The sequence below is a fragment of the Lepisosteus oculatus genome, chromosome 3, assembly GCF_040954835.1.
Source record: "Lepisosteus oculatus isolate fLepOcu1 chromosome 3, fLepOcu1.hap2, whole genome shotgun sequence".
NCBI classification, from domain to species: domain Eukaryota; kingdom Metazoa; phylum Chordata; class Actinopteri; order Semionotiformes; family Lepisosteidae; genus Lepisosteus; species Lepisosteus oculatus.
Window position 1 is genome coordinate 39725848 of NC_090698.1, and position 26736 is coordinate 39752583.

Sequence of the window (26736 nt, forward strand, 5' to 3'; positions counted from 1 at the left end):
CTAACAGATTTGTTTAATGTTTCTGTTGTTTGGCAAGTGTTGTGTTCTTAAAATAAAGAGTTGTTTAATTCACTAATTAACTGTCTGGTTTCTTCATTTTTCACTCAGGAGAAAAAAATCTGCCTTTAAACTTGAAAGAAATAATGATTTGACATTTATCGTGATAATTATCGATATCAACTGATATTAATTTTTTTTATCGTGATAATGTTTTTGGCCATATCGCCCAGCCTACGCAGGCGGGACTTGAAATTCAATAAATCTAGGATTTATCTATCTTTTTACATAGCAATATAAATTTATATTAAGTGAATCATCATAATAACGTAAATTTTGAGGGACAAGCAAGGAACGTCCATTACGGGATACACAGGACACATACGAGTACATGACGGGACAGCATGCTTCTCACCGGCTGTCTGCGGCCTGTCTGCCTGTATTGTGGTGACTCAGAGGACAGTCAGTGCCAGGCAGGCTGGGAGTGTACACGTTGCGAAAGTGTTAACACACTGTGTTTTACGAACTGCGGGATGAAGTCAAGCAGTTCATGGAGGTGATGGGGAAACCTGTCAGGGAACTCAATGATAGCAAGTGGCTGTTTGATCGACTGCGCTCCAGACTGACCGACGCAAACCTGGAAAAGCAGTTGCAAGTAGCAACATCATCAATACCAGCTAACATCACACGCCTCACCAAAAAGAGGCAGTTCCAGGCATCACATTAGGGGTGAGTTAATTAAATATTTGACCAATTATAGCAGGCTAATTTTTAAATTGATAATTTTGTATGGCCCACGAATTCTGTTAAATAAATATCCAAATGGCCCTTGGCAAAAAAAAGGTTTTCCACCATTCGCAAATTTAAACGCACAACCATATAGTTTCTATGTACCCCCATGCCCTGTCTGAGAATAACGTTCAGCTCTTTTAACCTGTCAAAGCAGGACATTCCTTTAAGCTCTGGAATGTATCTGGTTTCTCTTCTTTGGACTGATTCCAGAGCAACATCATCTATTTTATAAGGTTGTGACCAAAATTGTACAAAGTTGCATACAGTATAAATGAGGTATTACTCATTCATTTTACTATTTTTTTTATTTAAAAAAAATAAGTCTCAAACCTGTAATAACAAGCTGTAACAGGAACAAGTGTAACATGTCATTTCCATCACATGAAATAGTAATATTTATTAAACTACAGCAAGGCTGATAAACAGAGGAGTAGAATTTCTTGGCAAAGTGCCTATGCTCAAAGTGAATGAAATGCTAGGCCACACACTGGCAATGGAAAAATCAGACAAGGCCTTTACATATCTGTATTCTGCAGTTATCTCAAACAACAGACTTGACCCAGAAATAATTCTTTCTTTTCATGCTGTGTGTTAAGTGTTTTTAATTTTATTGAATTGGGATACTGTAACTCTTTATCATTAGGATTTCAATATACTGTATATACAAAACGGAAACAAACTGAATTGGGTCCTTTTACCTGAACATTAAAGATTAGAAAACAATCTAAATGATAAAAGGGACTTTTATAAACTCTTTACTTTGAAAGTTATCATGCGTTACAGTATGTCTATATTATGAAACAGAAACAGAAATAAGCTGTAGCACCTGTCTATACAGTAGATGTCTTTGATAAATGATGTACAGTCATGTCAATTAAATTATTAAAAGAATAAAAAAACATTTAAAAACATTTTAATCACTGCTAAATGGATATAGTGGGTTGCAAAATTAAACATTAAACATTTGTGGTGATCTATGTGTTTGTAAGAGCAGTTTTGCCAAATTCCACATGAATGAAGTCCAGTATCAACAATGGTCTTCAAAAGAATTTTTGTATACCTCACACAGTTTAGCAATAATGTTTGAAATAATGGAATAAATTATATTTTATAAATTATGTAGATAAAACAGCAGACTGTTATACTTGTCATATTTAATGCTGATATTCTCATCAGTTACAGCGATTAATTTTTATTTTGTAATAGTCTACATATGCCTACAATCACCTAACCAGAATTGCAGAAACTCAGCTGTAAGAGAGTGAAATTGATGATACAGATGGAGGTGACTAGAAGATCCTTTACTAATCTTTTGCCCTTGTTGTGTTGTACTAGAAAAACCTTCAATTTAGCCGATATTAAAGTCTTCTTTTTTCTCATTCTTGCCCTTTCTAATATTGCTGTTAAGCTGTGCTGGGGTTTTACTAAAACAATAATTAATACTGTAGTTATGATCATAACTCCCTACACTTATATGGTGCTTTTCTGGACACTTCACTCAAAGCGCTTTACAGGTAATGGGGACTCCACTCCACCACCACCACCAATGTGCAGCACCCACCTGGATGCATATATTTCTTTACTTGTGTCCTGTTTCTGTTAATTATTTTATAAAGTGCTTTCTTTCTGCTTATATTTTTTTCAAGGCTTTTGAAATTTATTTATACCTTATTATTTTTTTAAACTCATAAACCTTGGATTTGGAATATTAGAAGTATGACCACATTTTCCTAATGGGCCTCTCAAAGACATTAACAAATACTTTAAAACTCATTTTAAGCAATAGATTGCACTGATTGCAATAGTTTGCAATTTCTAAGGGGATTTAAATCATCCCACTTTGCACAAGTGATAGCACATTCAAAATGTATTATTTACCCAGTTGTTGAAATTGTTTCAAACAAACAAAAGGAATAGAAAAATATTTAAACTACATATTGAAATAGCTCAAAGTACTATTCAGGATTTCCTGGCATTGTCCTTGCCAAAGTGTATAACAGTGTACTACAATTTAAGATTCGAACATGTTCAAATATTACTAAATTTACAAGGTGAGAGTTCCTCCGGCTGGCCCGAATTTAAATTGCTTTTCTTTAATTTATGATATAAGCTTTTAATGTATTGTATAGCACATTACTTTTAAAAACACCACATAAAATAATGATCAAAAGCAATAAAACAGTGTAAGAAATTAGCCTTTTACATATGTCCAGTTCAGGGTTAATCTCTACTCCATAAAAAGAATTAAATAGCAAAATTAATCTACTGCCAAGCTTAAATAGAGACATAAAGCCTGTGAGAAGAAAAGCAAATGAGTGTATATATCACCTGCATGAATACTTAAAGGGCATATTTTTATTTTCATGTTTTAAGATGTATCAATTAAAGTGTCTTCCAGCACCACTTCTATCCAAGGCTGGAGCTTGACAAAACCGCTTACAATTCCAATGGGAATACTAACTGCCTCTCTAGTTTTTATCCAAGTATTACAGTATATCACTAAGAAAAAATATTTTTAAATAATTAAAAAATATTGGGAACCTGAAATAAATAGAACACAATCAGGATGTATATATTTTGAGTACTGGAAAATTTGTGAATAATGAAATGGAAATAGCAGGCATGTACTGAATATCTGCCTGAAATTCCTAATTACCAAATTCTTGGTTTAAAAAAAATAGAACACCCAGCCAAAATTTTTAATGTTCATTGTGTACATTTGACAATACTAGATAATGGTAATATTTGTATTTCACTTTATATGGGTTTGTTCTGAAAAGTCTGTTGCAAAATTAACAAATAACAGCCCTGGTCATCCTTTGATGACAGCTGTTAATTCATTCCTGCATAGTTCTGCTTTATGGGGCAACTCAGTTCAGTCTTGCCCCTGACATGACAGAGTAATTTTCTGGTACATGTGTGGCTGACGTGTGTTTACTAAGTGTAAATTAAGTAATGGTATGCATTCCTAACTAGACAGGGTAATGTCGCCATCTTCTCATTATAGCCGTCACAATTATCTTGTTACCTACATAGTGTTTCTGTGGCGTCTTTTTTTAAGTCCGTTTCAAATATTCAACTTTCAAATATCCGTGCATAACATTAGATTTAATCTAAAAAATCCTAATTTATATATATTTTTTAATTTTCATCAAGTGACTGTCACTTATTATATCACAATGTTTTTTTAAGAATGACTGGTAAACAAGTGATTTATGAATACAATAGGAACATATTTGCAAGGACTTGTTGCAGAGAACTGTCATGAATAGCATTCCTATGCATCCATCCTGCTAATTCATGTATGTTAAATTTGTGAATGCCAAGGCCTGTATGTGGTTAAAACAAAACAGTATATCTACAGTATATATTTCAAGTAGGTAGATGCGTCAGCATATGTAGGCTGCAAAGGAACTAGAAAAGGTTTATTCCATGCTGAAAAGAGAAGAAATGAAACAACGTTTCGGCTGTGGAGCCAAAGACACACCCAAAGAATGCTGTGTACAAGTTACATAGAGGGACAAAAAAAATAAAATATGTTCAGAAGGATCAACTGCTAGAATCACTAGAATTGCTAGAATCACAAGAACTTTCAGTGAACTTGATACTAGACTTTTGTGACTTGAAATTTGGCTTGGTACACCTGGAAAATAACTCAGAAAAACTTGGAACCTGGACTCAGCTCCAGCTGAGTTTTTGTTATTCTCTCTTGACTGTAAGAAAAGACAAGATCAATCTATTCCTTCCCTTTAGCGGGTGCCCTGACAACCTGAGTAAGAAAGGAATCATTACAACTGAAATCTAAATTCAGTATTCTGTTTTGTTTTTAACTTGAGTTCTTTTTTTACTACTTTCCCTGCATAAAATGCCTTTGGCCTCCTCTGGCCTCCCTTCGATAGACTCTTTCTAATATAGGTGGGTAGCTGCGTCAGCATGCGTAGGCTGCAAAGGAACAAGTAATAGGTTCATTCCATGCTGAAAAAAAGAAGAAAGAGAACACAACGTTTTGGCTGTGGAGCCTTCTTCAGTTGTGAGGGCTCCTCACACCTGAAGAAGGCTCCACGGCCGAAACGTTGTGTTCTCTTTCTTCTTTTTTTCAGCATGGAATAAACCTATTACTCTTTCTAATATAGCTGTGGGGCATATTTTCATATTATTATTAAGTAGAAACTTGGGAATCCATAGCCTGTCCAATTCACAATTCTCTAGGGTAGTAAACTTCCATTCATTTGGTTTGTCTTCTGAATTTCTAAAACAGCACACCTATTTTCAGTTTACTTTCCAATACCATAACCCAGTCTGAAACTTTTTGGCACAGACATTGTGGGGACTGTTTTGTAAGAGAGATGAACTAGTTGAAGAACACTCATTACTGAAATATTTATTCGCACCTTCCTTATCATGTTGTCTATGCAGACAATTAATACTGGGCTTCCTGGGAGATAACAGGAGGGATTTGCATTTTCATTTTAGGAGATGCCCGGCCTTGCTGGTCTGACAGGATCTGATTGGGTTGGGGGGAGACTCTTAGCTCTACAGAGCTCACAACACAAATTACAGTCAGATAAAGACCAAACAAGAACAAAACAGGCGTGAGATCATTGCTGGCATAAAGACAAGGAATTTTACTGTTGTAAAAACTAATGGTTCACAGTAAGCCAAACAACAGAAACAGCTTTTGATTTGCTTTTTAAGTCTTTTTTTTCCCTGAATACCTTATGTCAAAACCTGGATAAGAATGGGTGCTGGCATCTTTACATTATCATGAAGGCAGCAATTAAAGCATACCGTGCCACAAACCTGTTTCAAAGTCTCAGTATTTAGAGTTGCCAAATTTCACAGATACACCTGCAGATGAGGTACTCCACTTAAAATGTCAAGCACTTTCATCTGGCAAGTTAGAATTGTACTGCAGTGATTTAAATATTGACCAAAATGCACTAAGCACTCTTACTAAAGACTATAATCCTAAATCTAAAGTGTATGGCAGAATACACATTTAGATTTTGTGATTTTGTATGGATTCCAAATTATCCTGTTGTCCTGTATTCCAGATTTAAGATTTAATACAGAATTTAATTCTCCACTAATAAAAAAATAAACACTGCGTGTGCTGCATGTGCGAACCACACAGAAGGACTGGGGATAAAAGAATGTTATACAATTCCATACTTGCCTCTATCCACCCAAAATACCACAAAAATTCAAGATCACTTTGATTGCACTTGTTTTTTTATAACATTATCACACTAAAAGCCACACTTCCACAAACCAAATACTGGTGGTGTTTACATTCCAAATTGTTAGGTTCTTTCACACACACCTTCCTGCGTCTGCTTATTTCTGTTGAGCCACCACCTTCAGTCTCCTTTTTAAACCAGAAAAAAACGGGCTGTGGTGGATTTCAAAAGAAAGAAAACAATGGCTTGATGCCTGCAGATTTTTTTTTTTGTCTGGAAACTGACATTCTCAAGACGTCTTGTGAAATAGCCAAGCACAGCAGCTTCTAGCAATTTGTTGGTAAGGAAAGTAAATTCTCCCCATTTGGTCCAAAAGTTCACGTTTTGAGGTAGACAGAAGGTTTCATACAAAAATATTTTTGTTATAATGAAAGACATACAGTATTTCTTTTCAATTCTCCAACACTAGTTTATAGTATACATACAAGATCATCTTTAGATTATGATTTTGGGCACAGATGCTTTATAGTAATCTCCCTCCTGCACTGTATGGTATATCAAATAATAGTTAAGCATCGTCTTGTTATGTATAGTATTTGCAGCATGCAAACAGAAAAAAAAATTAAACTAAAGGTTACAAATTATTTAAGATGAGGGGAAACATTCTGATAGCAAACCAGTAAATAATGTTACTGTATGATCTTAAAATAAATGATGCATTGCAGCTAAAAAGGGGAAATGCAAAATGTTTTCAAACAGAATCTCAAAGCATAATATGAACACAAGAATGCAAATGTTTAAAAAGCACTGCAGATGGTTGGTTGATGCACATTGTAAAGTCATTAAAAGCCTACGTTCAACAATCTGAGGCATTCCGCTGACTATTTTCTGCAAATAGCTTCCAAATAATTATACTACATAAGTTCCCACTGATAAAACATCTTCATTACCAAGACAACCCACAAATGGTGTGTCAAATTAATATAGCAAAATTCTAAACAACAACTTCCTACAGAAGGAAAGGCATTTCCTGCTTATGACCAGTTACCAGTTACCGCACTAACAGTAGGACTAAGTATCCACTATTGTTTTATGGGGTGGGATGGGGTGAAATGTCTTTAATATCAAAGCATCAAATTAAAACACTAATGACCTCTTCTTATGTACAGTCTTTTAGAGTAAAATTCAGTTGAAACTTATTTTTAAGTTGAATCAAAAGTGCATTATGACTCAAGCCTCAGGGAGAGTCTTCGGTGAAGAGTTTCTTCTAAAGTAACCAAAAGCTTTAGTTCAGATTTCAAAGGGACTTTAATGATGGAATGGTGTGAAGTCATTAACCAGTAAACTGTATGACTTCAGGCAAATGAAATACGGAATACATAATGTGAATAAAATTTAGGAGAGCTGAGAAAAAAATACTTGAGGGTGAAAAAACATGTCCTTGAAAATGGAATTTGAGTCTGTACATGCTACAACAGGTTGACTTATCTAAAATCATTAGGGAATGCTTTAAATAAGACAGTCACCTTCAAGCAAAATGTTAAATACCACAAAATTCTTGCGGGAAACCATTTTACATCAGCTTGGCTCTGTCAGTAGTATGTGTAGAAATGAGGTAATCACATTTGTCACACTGGTTGGGTTTCTGCACATTCTTCAAAAAGTGGCTAATAAACTAATAAGTTTGAATTTACTAAATTTAATCTAACTGAAAGGAAATCGTTTAGCATATTAGAAATTATGATTCTATAAATGTGTTGAACCTATACCAGACGTACACAATTAGCCTTACTTTACAATCATCATCAATCTTTGTTATTGAAGGGAGACTGGGCTTTGCATCAGATGCAGGTCAGTGAAAACAGCAGATTAGTACTACAGCACAACTGTTAGGACAGCTGTGTATAAAAATCACTAAGACCAAGGATCAGAATGCTAGTAAACAACAAATGATATAAAGACTTACATGTAAATAACTATTTAATATTGATTGGAGATGTGTTTGTATGTTCTCCCCGTGTTGATGTGGGTTTCCTCTGGATGATTTGATTTCCTTCCACAATCCAAAATCCTGGATTAATTGGCTTCTGGGGAAACTGGCCCTGCTGTGAGTGTGTGCATGTTTGTGTCTGTGTGTGATCTGTGATGGACTGGCATCCTGTTCAGGGTGAATCCTGCTTTGCACCCATTTCTTGCCGGGATAGGCTCCAGCTCCCCCACGACCCTGTATTTGATAAAGCAGTTTGGAGCAGTTTACACTATTGAAAGCATAAAACATGACCTAGTGATGTGGTTAAGAGGCTGTACAAACTAGTTCTCTGGAAAGGGAATAATATTTATTTTTCCTTAGGTGGGTGATGTTCACCCAAAGACCTTGTCTTGTTACTACATTTTCAAATGAAAGAAACGTTTTCCTTAATATCATAAACTGTTAACAGCAGCCATTAGTACAATTTAAGTGCAGTATGATGATTAATGTGTACCAGAACCACAGCAAAAACATAACAGCACATTTATCTATGGACATACACAGTGTGTAGCTCTGGTGTGGATTTTCAGCTTTCTTACAAGATGAGAAATTTGACAATTTTGTCATTGAATGTATGGGGGATGAGCTAGGCCAATGTGAACCATCTAGGGCCCAGAGACTGGTGAACAGTGCCCGTCTGTACAGGCTCCCAAGAGCATAATGGGGCAGTAACAAGACAGCGTCTGCAGCTCAATGCAAAGCATGCATTGCAGACGTACAGGTTGTATTGCTTAGTAGTGGGTACTAATGCTAGTACCCCCTGATGATCATACCTGTTGATAAATGTCAATTCATCATGCTGCTTTAACTAATTTCATGTGTGTTCAATACAGTATAAATTCAATTGCAACATAAAAAAATTCAATTTTTCCGTTGACAGTTTTGTGAATTCATTGCAGCATTCGTTGCAAGTTCTTTTTCTCCCCGACAATAAAGTAAATGATTGTAGCCCCACTTGAAATTATTTCATATGAATAAAAAAAGCAATGCATAAAGTTTAGAAAATTGACATTATATAATATACAGTAATATCCCGTGAACTTTGAAGATGTTTCCTGATACATACAAGAAAGTGAACAGAAGTAACATATTAAGGAAACAGACACTGTTAACAGTGTTCCCAAAATAAATTAACATAAATAGCAAGCAACCTGATAAGCCAATTCAAAGCAAAAGCAATGCGGTGCAATGAAAAAAACAAAAATCTTAGATAATCTAAGAACATTTAGGGGCATCATTTACTATCCTTATTAGCATTACAGATACGAATATTGCTGAACTCTTAGAATTGCAGGAAGCTCGGTCACTACAGCTTTTGGAGTAGCATTTCTGAATAAGAAAGTTAGGTAAACCAACTCAGTAAAAATAAAAAATAATAACTTTGACAGCCTCCTCTGGTTTGTAAGTATTCCTAGGAGGCAGTACAGTATATTGGGTTTGCAAACAGCAATTCACAAAAGGTTGCAAGGAAATAGATGCGCATGCTGTTCTGTTTTGCTTTGCATGGGTATTTAATTGAAGATTTAAACATTACATTTTCAAAAGGCTCTTTTTTTTTCCTGGGCAGTGGAATAACGCTGGGAGAGCGTAGTTCCAAAATAGGTTGTTAACGATTTTATCCAACAGAATTCAGAGAATACAGTACACAACTCTCACTTTGTCACGATCTTACTATTTAACACGTCTTTTAATTTTGATGAATAGGAACTCCCTTCTTTTAAATGTAAATCTCTTGCAATCAAGCTCTGACTCTTGTTAAAATGCATAAAGCGAACTGTTGATTTGAATTTGAAAGGCATACAAAAGTGCAGAAGTTGCGCAAATGTACAGTGCCAATGACTATTTTTTAAGAATCTGAGAGATGTCCCTATGCTCATTACCTTTTCAAGACACATAGCTCAATTATGTCATTTTATTCATTCTGTCACTAAGACTTTCTTTTAGTGAGCAGATTGCTACACATTTCTGTATCAAGTCTTATATAACTAAGTAGGAAGTAGACTTCTGTAAGTACTTTACCAGCTCCTTAGGTTGTTCTTTATATAGATATAAAAATAAATCAAATTATGTACTGATGAAGTTAACTGTCCCAGGATTTACATTCAGCAACCTGGTTGTTGTACTGTTTAAAGTATCTTTCACCATCTATCAAGTCCAGGGCAAGAGCTATCTTGAACATAAAGATTCCTATATGCAATCTCAACTAACTTCAAAACAAAGATCCATTAGGTTTTATACATTGTACAGCTATCAGCCTAATTAAAAACAAAAAAATCATTACTTAGATCTGCTTTTATTTTCTTTATGCCCTTTGATTGAGTCAATTGGAGACATATGTAAAAATCAATAAATCAATATCAAAGTGAAAGTAAAAAGAAGTACAAAGAAGGACATGTGAGTTATGGCATCTGGGATGCTCAATGAGGGGTAAAGCTAAAATCTCTCAGAGGTGTATATGTATAAGAGCAACACATGCAATGAGCAATAAAATTGTGATCTGTGCTAACTTATAAAAATAAGTTTCATTAGGAAATCAGAGATATGTTTATGGGTATAACTGATTTATTTTGAACTAACAGAAGAAATACCTATGGAAGAAAAACTGATGGAATTCACTGGCCTCACATCTCAGGCATCATCAGTGTGATGATTTGGAATAACACATTCCAAATAGAAAAAAAACATGCAAAAACCTAATTCAAAAGTGCAAATTAAAATGAAAATACTGAACGGGAAGAGTCACCCCCATATACCCTTAAAATTCAGTTTAATTACTTGTATGGAGAACCAGACAGCTTCATACTTCACTTCCAGACAACACCAATTTTCCTATTTATTTAAAACCAGAATCCTTCTTTCTCTACCCGTTTATGCTATGCTTTGCCTTTGGAAGAAAAATCAGTTTATAGACCAGATGGAATATTAAATACTGCCAGCTAACACACTGTTTCAATTACTCTATCTGGGTTTAAAAGTGATTAGACTCTTTCAGTCTCAATGTTTCCAGGCACTAGCAAGAGAGCATGTCCATTCATAGCTCTGCAAAGCTCAAAGTTAAACTGCTTTTAACAGCTCTATAAACATGCAAGACTAAGTACTTCATTAAATTTAATTTTTGAACTGTCAAATGTTCAGTCTCATTAGGTCTGTGTTAACGTCTTTTATCAATCTTAAGAAATCAAAGCAAAAAACAATTACAGCATCCATTATCCATATCTCAGCCAAGAGCACAGTGGCTGACATGTGAATGAAATAAGAAGTCACTTATAATTAAAGAAAAACTTACATACACAAGGCCGACTACACATATGCAGAAGATTTCATTGGTTTACAAGGCTCTGATCCTTGAACATTGCTAGCCCTCAATAACTAGACATGCAATGTCTTGTCAAGGAAATGAGAACTAACAAATCACCTACTTAATTCCACTGTCATTATTTTTGGATTCTGGACACAAATAACATAAAACAGTTGCATGTTGCATATAATACAATATGGAATAATTCAGGAAAAACACTAAACTGCACTGTAAGATTGTGCAGAGTGAGTTCATTCTTGCCATGGGGACAGATGGTGAATATCTCTAGACCAATTACAGTAATAAGGAAATTGAGGGGAATGCAAATGGTGGTACAAGTTGTCATATTTTTTTTTTCCCCATCCATATTATTCTTTGACACTTCCAAAACTGCTCTCCGGGCAATTTAGGTAATCAATTCAGGTAAATGTGAAGATAAGAAATTTTATTTATTAGAAAAGCCAGGCAGTCAAAACCCAATTTTATCACCATGGCAGTTATTCACTAACAGATATAACATGCTGTGTATTATTTATACATGCATTGATTTCAGTCTAAGGAAATGTCTCCTGCCTATTGACTACAGTCTGAAGTTCACTCATCAGTAGTTCGCTACAGTTAATCACAAAAGTCAACAGTTGTCTTTAATGATGCTCCTTAGCTTCTGACAATTCAATAGCATTCCTTTAAAAATTTCTTCAACCTTTTCAACCATTTGTTTTTCCTGCATTTTTTTTAAAGCAGATATGATTTTATTGAGACTGAAACTTTCACATTTACTCCAGATACATCAGCATTTTTCATAGTAGAACAGAAATAGCAAATCATAACCAATTTGGCATTTAAATGCAATGTTTCTTTTTAATAAGAATATTTAACATGTGCATATGCACAACAATAACAGATTCATTTGTATGCAGTTTGGAAGAACTTCAAACGCTTTCATTAAGAGCTGCTTCTTTGTTTTGTATTATGCAGTTTTCCAGCTGTGTTGAATTTTATCATTAGATTGTGCTTGCTATCTACAGTACATGTAGAACTAAACTAGAGGATCACCTGTATGGAAATCAGATACTAGAGAAAGGCCAGCAAGCATATTGTAAAAAGGTAGATCTTGCCAAGCCAATTTATTAAAGAGTTCCTTGAACAAGCCACAGTAGTAATGGATATGCAAAAAACATAAGATCTATTTCAATTTTTAGATGTTTCTTGATAAGGTTCAACATAAAATATTAATTCTGAGACTACAGGAGGCAGGTATTGAGGGAAAATAGCATTTTGATAAAGAATTAGTTAATAAATAGCAATAAATAGCCAGCAGCCATATCACCCTGCAACTCACAACCCACTAAGGCTAAGCAGGTGTGAACCTGGCCAGAACCAGGATGGAGACCTCCTGGGGAAAAAAAAGGTTGCTGCTGGTGTTAGTAGGGGCAGTAGGGGACGTTCTCTCTGCGGTCTGTGTGGGTCCTAATGCCCCAGTATAGTAACGGGGACGCTATACTGTAAAAAGGCACCATCCTTTTTTCTCGGAAAACCGAGGTCCTGACTCTCTGTGCCCATTAAAAATCCCAGGGCATTTCTTGAAAAGAGTAGGGGTGTAACCCCAGTGTCCTGGTCAAATTTTTATTTGGCCTTTACCAATTATGGCCTCCTAATAATCCCCCTGGCTTCATCACTGATAGCTGATGGGGCTTCATCCCCACTGATAGCTTATGTGTAGTGAGTGTAATGGCTCACCATGGCTGCTGTTGCATTAATGAACTGTTCTGAAGGTAACTTAGTCATGTTTGTAGATTATGCCAAATTAGGCAGATTAACAAACACTGTAAAAGGAGCAATCTTGAATCTGAAATTCCAAACGTTTTAGATCATATTCTAGACTGGACAACCACCTGGTAAATGCCATTTAATGTACACAAGTAAAAGGTTTTACCTGCAAGTTGCAAAAACAATCTAGAAATACATAACACAAAAGACAAGTTACTCATGAAAAAGACTTCATATTGTTCATATTGACACATCACCTGAATGTGGGTAAACAAAATGTCAGTTAAAGTGTAGAATTTAAATCAACAGATATTATGATAAAATTGTATAACACACTAGTAACTCTTTATTTAAAATATTATATACAATTTAAGTCAGCACATTAGAGATAATTTATTGTTGTCCTAGAATCACTCCAAAGAAGAGCAACCAGATACATTCCAGGGCCTAAGGAAATGTCCTACACTGAAGGGAAGAAGGAACTGAATCTGACCAAAACATAGCTTTAGTAAATTGGGAGAAAGAGACCAACGGTATAGTGTAGCAGGGAGTACAAACATCACAAAAAATAAGAAACCTAAATGACAAGGATATCTCTTACTGCTCTCAACGTCTTTTTTCAACTCTTATAATCATAAAATTTGGCAGAAGCCTGGAATCACTGCAAAAAATCTTATCTTAGAAGCAGCACAATGCAAAGGAAATCCATTTAAGTCTATTTTCAGTTCTTTACATCTGATTCCCAAGAACCAACTCCAATCACTATAAAGCAAATGAAAGTGCCTTTGCTTGTCTCATGGTACAGCAACTGGCTTGCAGGACACAAAGATAAGATAGCCTATAATCTGAGCTTTGAAAAGGAGAAAAAAAAATGTTCACAGCCTTCTTGATAATAAAAGAGAAAGGCTTGCCGCTACTGTGGGGTTTGTCGGGAATTATCATTTTCTCAGTCACTCTAGGGTTATTTATTGGAGCCGACTTGAGGAAAATCAAACCATGCTAGACATGGAATGATAGAAATCAATGGCATATGCCACACATCAGCAAGAAGCGACTGGGCTCTGAATTTCATGTTAAAATTTAAAGTCAAGAAGAAAATAAGTCTGTTTGATGTTTCATTCTTAATATCTTTATTATATATGCATCAGGGATGCAAATAACAATAAGTCAAATTTAAGCGCATAAAAATTTGCTGTTGGTATAACAGAATAATGTGATACTCTTTAGGTAAGGAGTGTCCAGTGCTGATCCTGGAGGGCAACAATTCCAGTTTTATATGCCTCTTTAAAGTTCTAGGAAAAGTTGTTAAACTTATTTATTGTATTATGGTTAACTCATTCTTAATAGCTAAATTCTGAACCAGCATGAAACACTGCAGACACAGCAAACCTGCAGTGACCATCCCTGCATCATATTATACAAAAGACAGACCACTTGAAAAAAAATGCATAAATAAGGTGACACCCTGGTAGGGCTGAGACTGTGGCGAGACTGCCAGTAATTGTCACACATACACCCCCTTCCTCACTAAATTGTCCATACAACGGACTTTAGCAAATCCTAAATGTCATCCTGTCTAGCACTATTCACCCACCCCAGCTCGTTCAGAATTCTGCTTCTCTCTTCTCCACCTCATTTCTCTCATGCCATTACTTTGACCCCTACTGTAAGTAGGCTCCATATAAGATCATTTTATTAGCCATATACAATTTCTTGCGTTAGGAATTAATCTGTTTCGCATACCCCAGCTTGCTCTCCATGAGGCACACAGACAGGGAGAGAAGCTTGAGGTCAGAGTGCAGGGTCAGCCATTGTACAGCACCCCTGGAGCAGCTGGGGTTAAGGGCCTTGCTCAGGAGCCCAATGGTGTAGGATTCCTCTGCCGGCCATGAGATTTGAACTGGCAACCTTCCAGCCTCAGGTGCAGATCCTTAGCCACAGAGCCACCACTCTGACTCATATATAGCATTAATTTCAAAATGGCTGGTTTTGCCCATCCTCTTAACCACTCTGTCCCAGTCTATCACCACACTCTCTTCTAAACCTCTCCCAACCTCTTTGACTTCTTTGCTCCTTTTTGTCCACAAGATGGCTGTTTCTGCTTTGTTCTCACACCTCTGGGGGCTATTCATTCTTATCCCTGCCCTGCAATAGCAGGAAGAATCTCCCATCTGTCCTTTTCTTTAACACTTCTTTGAATTCAGGGACGCAGGAGAGCTAGAATCAATGGGCACAAGGCAGGGTAGACCCATGATGGGACACCAGTCTATTGCAGGATAGACACACAGCCACAAACATACTTAAACCGGGGCTAAATGTTCCAGAAGCCAATTCACCTACCACATATCTTTGGACTTTTTAACTGGAGACCCCAAAGGAATTCCACATGAACACAGGGAGAAGATACACACATCCAGTAGCACACCAGGCATGGAACTGAACCCAGGCCCCAAGCATTGTGAGGCAGCAGCTCTAACCACTGCACCACTGCGGTCCATCAACATCAAAACTGTTCAGTTTCCAACCATCTTTCAGTATCCTCCCACAGCTCAACTGTTTAGACAGCACCTGCTATCTCCCTCACACTGCTGTGAACTTATACCACCAACTTACTGTATACAATATTAAAAAAAAAGGTTTTATTTCTGTTCACAGCCCACATTTTCACACTCCTAGTCTAACACATTCCAACATGACGCTGAATCATAATTTTTATTCATACCGCCTAGGTCTGTAGAAATATAAATATCACTCCAGGTAAGATTAAGCAAATTAAAACTAAACACACACAAAATTTTAATACAATTTATGAAGCCATAAATTGTTAATGGAGTGGAATGCACAGGGAGAATTTATTATGAAACATGTCATCCATACCATCACAAACTGTACATAATGTTTTCTGAACACTGAGATGTGGATTTCATTACCTCACATGGTCCTGTAAGCAGGTGAATCAGATCTACTCTTGCAATGCATAATAAAATCACAGGACATGAACCAAAAGCAGGTACACAATCCACAGCATAACATACAGAAGACAATTCCAGAAATAAAACATGATGCTAGGTAAAGAGAGGAACCCATTCCTTCACATACTGTATGGGTAATTGAGTTTTAAACAAAAGGAATGGGAATGGGGGACATTCCCAAAACTCACACATGCCCACTCACCAAAGCATGTCAGGCTGAGGTTTCCCTTGCTGATACTGACAATAGCACAGTATTGGCCCCATAATGTCTCTTTTTTTAACTCCCCGTTTTATTTTGCTCTCTGTTCCTACTCATAGCGTCACACCACCTAGTGTCCCCACCCCCACCTCCACCCACACACACACACTCTTCCTGATGGCCCACAGCTTCAGGCCCAGTGGCAACCCTTACCCTAGAAGCTAGTCTGCCTGGCTCCTGCTCTGTGCTCCCCACCTGGCCTCTCATCCCACTTTCTCAATCTAAAGATGACACTCATATTACAGCTGCCACATCTTCCTCCTTTTCAAAGGCCCTTATTTTCAATCCTCATCTTGTTCGAGCCCCCCTAACCAGCAAGTACAGGTAATTCCAGTAATCTTATCCACTGGATGTTTAGCACTGGGATAGGTGGAAGGGGTGGAGTACAAACTTTAACACTGTGTAAACACATTTGCTTTTGTTTTATAAAATGTTATCATACAAAATACAGCATTGTACAAAGTTGTATTTGTAAAGTCACATATTCCAGTATTTCTTCCAGGCAATATCTCCCAAAAACAACAGGAAGGGAAAACTGAATAGGAGATTTATTGAGGGAGTATCACATAACCCCTTCATTTTGTCTTTGACAAGCTTAGATCTGGTTGTTCCGGTTCTAATCATTTCAACCTGATTTTTCTAAGCGCATCCCTAAGAATGAGTATGTCAACAAGTAAATTATTATTTTTTTCAATTCAGCTCTTCTCTGACTCATTTTTTTCTGTGACTCATTTTTGTCCCACCTAGTTTCAATACTCCATCTCTGCTGAAAGTTGTCACAAACTGGAAAGCTATATGGCCGTGATCTTTGCTGCTGGACTGCCTTAGAGGTTTTTTCATGCACAAAGTATACAATATAGTGCCCTCCAGATTTATTTATAACCCTGATGTAACCGAAACAAAAAATCTCAATATTCCACAGAAAAAGTTACAGATTGGGTAATGTGTTTCACTTTAAAAATAGCATTACACAGGGCAATGTCACATGTGTCAGAAATAGCTGAATCCTAGAAAACAAGAGGCTTTTATCCTTTAAACAAAATTCAGCATAGAAAATCTAAAATAACATTCTGCTCTTTGGTGGTACAATGGAAACCTCCAGAGCAATAAAGAGGCCTTTGAAGTTATTCTGTTTCGCTAGGGTTGAAAAAGAGGTAATACATGGAAAACATTCAGTAGTAGTATGCATCACCATGGGTAAGGTCCCTTAACTTTGATTTTGAGAACTGTTTGTCCAAAAATAAAGAGATTCAGTTTTGTTAGCCTATCAGTGCAGGATATTCCTTTGAGCACAAGAATGTATCTACTGTAGACCTATTCCAGAGCAGCAAGATTTTTTTGTATCTTGGTAACCGTACACAATATTCCAGATAAGGTATTAGTAAAATATCCCATACATACATACACTTTCTGACCACTTTATTCAAGTCTGAGATGGGTTATCTAGCACCTAGTCTGAGATGGGTTATCACAGGACACCAGTGCATCTCAGGGCACAAACACATACACTTACTCCGTGACCAATTTTCCCAGAAGCTAATTTATCCAACATTACGTCTTTGTACCCACACAATCATGGGGAGAACATACAAAGACTGTATGTATAAACACAGATTGCACCCCAGGACTGGAACTGAACCGAGGGCTCCAGTGCTGTGAGACAACAATGCTAACCCTTGCACCACCATATCTGCCTTGTAGGGTATTGTACAACTTATCCATAACCTTCAATTTCCAACTCAATTATACACTTTGAATTACAGTACATATCTTACCATTCTTTTACAGAGTCCCCACTTTCTCTAGAAAATGAAAGTACTGTCAACATAAACTGACCTATACAGTAGCAACCCAAGTGGTTCCCATATGAAGTGGTGTTCAAGGGGGGTTAAATTGGGGTAACTGCCCTATTTCCTGATACTTTGGTGCTTGACACTACAATACTACAGTAGATATTGCACTCACTCTTTGCAAATTATGTTATTTAATTCCACTATAGTAAGAAAGTATTTGGGAAATTAATATTTTAATACTTCACAGTCACACTGTGCAGAATATGCAGAATGGCAAAGTTGCTGTTACACTGGAATATAAGGAATGGGCATACATTCTCTCTCCAGAAATATGGGGACACTGGTTTTTCCTCTGCACAAACCACTAACAGAAATAGCACCTGAAATTGAACTTGCATTCAAAGAAAAATGAGATGAGTAGATTCATCCAAAAAATGATTTGAAGCAGAATGATTTGAATTCATCCCAGAATTAACCAAGAGTGCACATTAAGCTACTCCATTTATAAAATCTGTCAAAAACTAATCTGTTCTCAAACAAAGCAATAATAGACAGAAATGTGCAACAATACCAGTCACAGTGTCTTCAGGAGAATTAAGCTTTTCTAACTTAAAAATGATCAAGGGTTATGTGTTAGACTTTACTGCAAGGAAGGTAGATTTCACAATGCAGGCAAAGCTACAATTTGCAAGCTGTTTTCAGTTAGGTGGTATGTGGAGACAAGATGGTGATTCTGAAAAAATGGTAATATTTCCCCCACCATCTCACTCATTTTTCAATAAGCGTTCCTCCATTCGTTCGACATTATTCCACCCCTGATTATCCAAAAGTGTTTGATAAATAGCTAAACTAAATATCTGCCAATTACATTTTGGCAAATATTAAACAAAGGTAAAATTTTAGCTACAGTATATTGTAAGACGTTCAAAATGATAAACAAGCTGATCTCTTAAAATTTAAACCATCATGAACAGTGAGGCAGGTCCATCAAAGAAAAAGAAAAAGACTTACTATTTTTCTCAAATAACAGGATGTTTTTTTTGTTAACAAATAACACGAGTGTGTGTTTTATCTGCAGTGTAAGCATTGCCGTAGGGAAAAGATGCAATGTGGAGAGACGCTTCATTACAGTCCTAGAACTTCTAATGGGATTTCCCCACTAGAAGCTGTCTGTGGTCTTAAAAGGAAAAAAAAACAGAACACTGGATTGCAAAGACAACAACATAAACCAACAAGAATAACCATGTGGCAAACAAAGAATCATTTGAAGTGGCTCATTATTACATAAAGAACAAGAAGTCATTTACAGTGAAATTGTTCAGGGAAAAGTGACTGAGATGGCTAAATCTTTATTAAAAAAAACAGTCCCAAAATCATGGCTTCTTTTTCGGACATGCAGATATGGGAGGAAGCACCACAACTGAAACAGTTCATGCTCTATCGGTTAAAACAAAGAAGCAGGTGGAGCACCATATAGGTACCTGCCAATGTTTCTCAATTTCGAGTTCTAATCAGTGGACTCCAGTGATATTGCTCAGATGGCAGTGTTTGTTTGACTTCACCATCAAAGAGGGATTTCTGACACTGGTGCCTCTGAAATGATCAGCCAAAGGTATTGATATCTAAAAACTCATTTTTTAAACTATCATTGTATTATTCATAAGCAGGCCGAAGTAAGAGGGTTTGATCATGTAATGATAACCATCATTAGAATCGTTCAAGCTGTGCATAAGCCAAATAATACCAAAGCTTCAAGTTATTTCTGCAAGAATTATGGGGGTCTTTTGCAGCACACTAAAACATCAATCTGCTGCAAATTTTCAAAGTCTTGTGGATGCAGAGGAGGTACAAAAACATTAATGTAGCTTTCCTGTTTGGCTCAACATTATTGTGTGAATCTGCATTCAAATCTCTGAATTTGAATTCTAGGTGTTCTGAATGCATCTGATGAGAACTTAGATGACTCCATCCAAGTCTCAGACTATACCCCACATTACAACACACCGATACTGTAAATAGTATGCAGTGTCAAGCTTCTCTGATGTGAACTAAAGGTATATACTTTTAATTAACTATTAAATAATATCAAATACATCAATTGCAAGAGCTAAATAAACTACTGTATGTAACCTTACATATATACATACAGGCTAGAACCAGCTGTACACTAGAACTCAAGAAAGGAAAGGTGGGTGACACTGATGAAAGTATGAAGAAAAAGGTGTTCAGGATGCAGTAAATAGGCTTTGAGAGAGAATTAGGAATGATGGATAAAAACAGATGTTAATATATGCCTACCTGTGTGGCAGAGTGCCCAGATTACATGAAGCAGTGACAGTAGGGAGAAAATATTCTGATGAGAAAGTGCAATAAAATATCACACTGTAAAACATACAGTATGCCTGCTACATTTGCTATTGAGAGTTTTTAGATTTTAATAAAAATAAATACAGTATTTAACTTATTCTTACTCTCCTATTTAATTTCTAAGAATTATCATTAGAATATAAAAGATGGTTCTTTGCATCTCAGCCATTCTACACAGGTGTGTTTTGAGGAGTGAAACTCCTTCTCTGATGAAGCAGCAGAGGAAGATGCTGCCTTCACCTAATGAACAGAGCTGGGAGAAGTAATTTTACTTTATCATGCAGAGACACTGGAGAAACATTTCCACCTTTAAAAAAAAGGAGCTGTATTTGTTATATTCTTGGTTTAGGCTGGCTGCAAAAAAAAAAACAAGGTTACAGAAACTCTTTTCTGTGATGTATTATATAAGGAAAGAATTAGAATTATTTAATATATTCAATGTCAGTACAAAAATCTACAATAGATAACCCATCTCAGACTTGAAACAGTCTCTGTTTTTTCTTCTCTAGTTAATCATGTGCAACAAAACTGAGAGAACAATGGATAAAAGAGTCAATATATGCTACATTTCAATGGAGACAGCCATAATATCATCTGATAGTTATTGCATATATATGTTTTAAAATGTATTTATTTAGGCTTTATCATTACATTTTTATAGAAAACCAGTGGAGAAATTCTTTATACGAATTATGTAGATTAGTGACTAACACAGTAATGTTGTAACTGGTAACATGGTAAGTTAATACTGAGGACAGACCATGTGCTACTTTAAGTGTGTGTAATTTAAGTGCAGTTACACACTATACTGAACAGAGAAAATAAAAAAAATGAACAACAGCACCAATTGGCAGGTTACAGAGAGAATGTGTACCCCTGATAGTAATGGCACAGGCTGCCCAAGCCTGGTAACAGTACCTCTATTTAAAACCCTCCTAAGGTGAGTAATGTAATAAAGACCATTGGGTGACCACTCTGGGGGAGACAGTAGGCAGTGTACGGACATCCTTAATTGCTTTCAAAAAGCTCCCACAAGATTTTTACTACTTCTGCAGTATCTCCCACATAAATCACCCAGTCCTGGGGTGCCTGTATCCTATACATTATTGATTCCCTACACAGCAATCAAAACTGGTGACTGCTGCACCACAAAAGTATAGTTGGTGATGGGCAGTGACCTAGGCCTGCATTTTTTCGTAGATGGGGCAGTCAGCACAGACACACTTGCCCAATGTCATAGTCACGACCCAAATGAAATGGTTATAATGTATTTTCTCCTTAACCTGCATGCAACAGATGTGACCTCTGTTGCATGCTCAGAAAAAGAGATAGGGGCTTTTCAAACACTGCTGCAAGTCCTCACAGTGTCATTTGCTGGTTCAAGCCACATAGATAGCCAAGCACTATAAGCACTAGAGTCACCAGAGGTGCACAGCTGTGTGCCAAAAATTCATGTTTAGCGAGTCATTGAGTGCCACCAGTCCTTTAATTCCACAGGAGCCATTAGCAGGGTTCTCAGCTTGGAGATGCACCAGCATAGCAGAGGACTACCCTACAGTGCAGGGCTATGACTGGCATAGCAATGGTTTCCAGGGCTATGACTGGCATAGCAATGGTTGGGACTGCAATGGTCTTCACGGCCTCTTGGTGGCAATCTCTCGGTCACATTGACTGCACTCCTCTTCAGGGCAGGGCTGATTCAACAGGGCTTGCACCCAGCCCTGTCCTCTGTGGTGAAACTATACTACTGGAGAGTCTCAAAACAGGAGCCTTCTTTCCTTCAGGTTTACAGAAGTCAACTACCCAGCAGAGGAAGTCAAGGCTGGTCAGAAGATGGTCAAATTTGGCTGTGAGCACGACCTAGTTATCTGGACACTATACCTGTAGGCAGGTACACAGAGCTCATGCCCCTCTCTTTGAGTCTCTCATAGGTGTTAGAAGCATTATTCTAAATGGCCACATTCCTGGACCTAGAAACAAAGTGGTTTTTGGTGTGAACTGTCGGTGCAAGTCCAACCTGCTAGTGACCACACCTGAGATCAAGAAAGACCAATTACTCAGAGATGTGGCCCTTGTACATTTACCACCAATCCTGGGCAGCAGGTACAAGTCTCTGCGAATTCATTCCTCTGTACTTTTGTCTGTGGTGTGAACCTGAATTCCAAAATCCCCAGTGAGTCTTGAACAACTTCTGAATACTTCCAAGAGAAATTAACTCAATTTAAATATTTAAAAATTGCAAGTCTACACCAAAAGAAACTGAACTCAAATTTCAAAACTTCCTAAGCTTGTGAAAATGAAAAAGGAACTACTCTTAGGAACTAGTTTTTTTCCTCGACTCCACGAGTCTGTCTCACAATTCTCCCCCATCATGTATAGTCTAAATATTTTATTCAGGTTACAGTCTTTAGTGCATGTACTGGTCTAGTGATAACTGGAGCAGAAATATTTGCAGTTTCAAAGTTGTTACACAGAGCTCACATTGTGGAAACAAGAATCAAGTATTTTTCCTATTTTCACATTTAAATTAATACCTGCATTTTGTAAACTGGTAGAAGATAAATATGGATATTTCAACCACAAGTTGCAATTCATTGGATATTTCAAACTCAGCCATTTAAGGATTTGATATTAACAATAACTTAAATGGTGAGTCACCTCTTCTGAAAACTGAAGCTGTATAGTAAATTATCGTGTACAACACTTTCACTATTATAGGACTATTCAGCTTTGAACTAAAAAAAAAAATGTACAAACCAGGATATCCAGTCAATGAGATTCATTAGAAATTAGTTAAGTAACTGTAACAAAAGTAAACAAGCAAGAAGCATAAAGTATACCACAAGTTTTTCCTTTTAGTTGTTATTTCCTAATGGTAGATTGTTTTTTTTATATATATAAAACAAATTAAAACCAACAGAATAATGTACCAACAGGAGAAATGTTTATCAAGGCACAAACTTGACACTGTTTAGACCAGGTTCTACAAGACAACAGTTAATGGCATAGTTTACTGTTTCATGGAACATTTAAAATGTTTTAAATCATCACATAAGATTGCATAGATTTTAAAGCACTTCTGGGGTAAATAAATAATTGAAGAAGCACTTGGATAGGAATGCCTGAAAATAGCTTCTTGTTGCTAGTGGAAGCACTGGTGGATGTGACACTGACACTTCCTCTTAGCCAGACCTCCCTTTACTAAGGCCTCAGCAAGTAACTGTTTATTGTAATGATAGGGGGCAGTAGGCCTATCTGTTATCAATCAATATGATCAACAAAGATTTCCGTTTTGTTTTTATTCTAGTCAACTCAGTAGTAGAAACAAAATACAACACTTTTCAACAACACTCTAATGTACAACACCACACCAAAAAGTGTTTGTGGTGTGTTTTTCAAATACAATCCTTCTGCTTTTACTTCTTTTATAAGAACATTCATAACCTTAACTCCTGGGCTCAGAATTTTTCAATAATAAAAGAGTAGGTTTCAATGCAACACAACATACCGGATTTTGCAAAAGGTTTCCTATCAGGCACATACAGAAAATGCACCTCCAAAAAGGAGTTCTTTTTTAAATGTTGTTAAATATTTGGTTTTAACTGATTAACACCTTCTCCCGCTCATAACATACATTGGATAGTATTAATTCCGATGGCAGTCCGTATTCCACAAACAAGTGTTTAAGAAAACTAATCTGAAGCGATTACTCATCACCACCGCTTTTGGAAAGCAACAAAACAAAGTTGCAGATTGGTGCAACATTTAAAGAAAACGTAAACGCGTTAAATATCACATTAAATAACTAAATTACTTTCTCCCGAATCCACTCAAGAGAACGTGAACCTTCAAAAGAATAATCAAACCGGATAAAAAAGAATAATGTAAAAATACCTTGCTCCGATTTAGAGTAATCTATCCCTTCTTTCCCCTAATTCAGGCATTTTCAGAACAGTCTCTTCGAATGCATCCAGTGAAATAAAGGTTTATAATATCTATTTACCGACATGTATCCATTTGATAAATGAATAAAATATACGTAATACCACAACTGTTCATATGCGAACGTGATAACTAGTGCTGTAGAGCACGATTCAGAGGTTACTTGTATGCAAATAGCAAATCTCGAACACACGCAAGTTGTTATGCTGACCTGACAATAACGAAATCTTATTTTTCCCTACCTGCTTCTCTTAAATGACCATGTTTCAGTCGGTCAACGAGCGTTTTCACTGCGTTTTCTCTAGCAGGCAGCTGGCACCCGGGGTTAATCTGGGTTGAGAAAGGTTTAGAATCCCAGAGGTCGTTAATTGGTCTAATCACCTGCCAGTGTTTAAATGTAGAAGAAATAGTTCTCTGCAGCTTCAAGAAGAACTACTTTAAGTATTACTGTCTCATGGAATACTCTAATTCACTCAAATGCAGATGGAGACAAATTGTGCGCATCCAGTGGGTTGTTCGGCGTACCGTAAGAGAATCGCCGGACACACTTTCTGTGTCCATCTATATTCCAGTGAGATACGAAAAGGTTTTGACATAATCTTCAAAGGAATGTTTCATTGTGGTACTACATTTAAAAGAAGCCCACAAGAATTCCTTATACGTTCCGTGCAAGACTTTTTTTAGGACTGACAGACCTCTCTGACTTTAGCTCGCAGCTGTTCTCTTCTGTGTAAATTCTCCTAAATTTAAGATCACTCGTCACATTCCTTTTTTATCACGTCCTACTACCAAAGGTTAACTCAATGATTTATCTCTAACTACTACTAGTGAGTTACTGAGTTTGCTCCGTCTGTCTGAACTGCTTTTGCGATTCCTCTCTTTCTTGGCAAATCCCACCCCTTTTCCAACTTCAATCAATTGCTGCTCACTGTAGGCAGTAGAAGAAAACAGTTCTTCGCCACCAAAACCCTGTAAACCAGCTGCAAAATATTTAGGAAATAGCCTGGATAGCTGAATTGTTTGTAACACGCCCACATCGAACATCCTGTTTAAAGCTAAATTAATGGCAAGGTTAAATTATGCAAAAAGACAGTGAACTAGATCCAAAAGAAGTTTATACATTTTAGTAACACAATATCTGATGAATAGTTGCGACTTATTAAGCAGTAATGCAGCACGGGCAGTATTTGTGTGGTAATAGAAAGAAAAATAAATGGACCACAAAACCCAATGGAAACAAAGGAAAAATGTTGGGAAAAAAATACGAACAGAGAGGGTAAAATGTCTTCAAGTAAATAAACACAATTGTTGATTTATTTTTCATAAAGCATCCTCATAAATACGCATTATTGACATTTTCAATCAGAGCCATGGACTCCTGGAGGTCCACAGTGACTGAGATCCCCAGAGACAAGGTGAAACTACTATTCTTCCCACCCAGCAATGGATAAAATGCTCTCATAGAGTGGATTACCTTTTCCACACTTAACAGAAGACCTGCTCAAAAGCAATTCTGCTCCTAATGTTTTAAGTAAAAGCATTATCAAGAATTACATATTTCAATTTGATTGCATGTATCTGTGGGTCAGGAGGCAACAGTGGTGCAGTGGTTAGCATAATTACCTTGCAGCACTGGGGCCCTGGTTCATTTCTGGATCTGGGGTGCTTTCAGTGGAGTTTGTATGCTCTACCCCTAACTGACTTTCTGCTGGGTGCTCCTGTTTCCTCCCACAGTCCAAAGAAAACTGGTCGGTTAATTGGCTTCTGTGAAATTGGTGTGAGTGTGTGCCCTGTAATAGACTGGCATCCTGTCCAGGGTGAACCCTGCCCTGCACCCGTTGTGTGCCAGGATAGGCTCTGGCTCCCCTGGGACCTTGAATTGGGTGAAGCAGTTAGCAAATGGATGGATGGATTAGAGTGTATACTATATATCATAGGGTCTTTATTGGAAATTATTTCTTGACACGGGAGTCCCCCTGTCAAAAAAAGACTGAGAACTTGTATTTACTGTAGATTAATCTTTGAAAAAATAGCCAAGATAGCTTTTCAAAACATATCTAACATATTCAGATGTCTCCTTTTTCAAAGCATAAAATTCTGTTAAATGTACTTTAACTTTACATACTTACATACTTTAACTAGTACATAGTGTGTGTAATGTATGCACGTTACTATGCAGAAATGCAGAAACCAACAGAGAAATCTTGCAAAAATCAGGAACAGTTACTATTTAAAAACTGCAAAGCTACTGAGAAAAGTTTTGATAAGGACATTTAAATGCTTTTTCTTGCAGTTTCAAAATTATTTGGAAAATAATGAGACTGAGTAAAGACAATA

General features: G+C 36.7%; 1 protein-coding gene across 6 annotated transcripts in view; it reads right to left on the reverse strand.

The window, feature by feature from the left end:
• pdzd2 (PDZ domain containing 2) overlaps positions 1-26736 on the reverse strand; it is a 174593-nt gene that overhangs the window by 94464 nt on the left and 53393 nt on the right. Inside the window, exon 1 of one of the 6 annotated variants that reach the window (XM_015365220.2) lies at positions 24642-25289. The exons of 4 other annotated variants lie outside the window; for them this stretch is intronic. The gene's annotated coding sequence lies outside the window, so the exon portion shown is untranslated. Of the gene's footprint in view, positions 1-24351; positions 24474-24641; positions 25290-26736 lie in introns of those variants that run through there. One more of the 6 variants, XM_015365228.2, reaches the window with a different exon arrangement.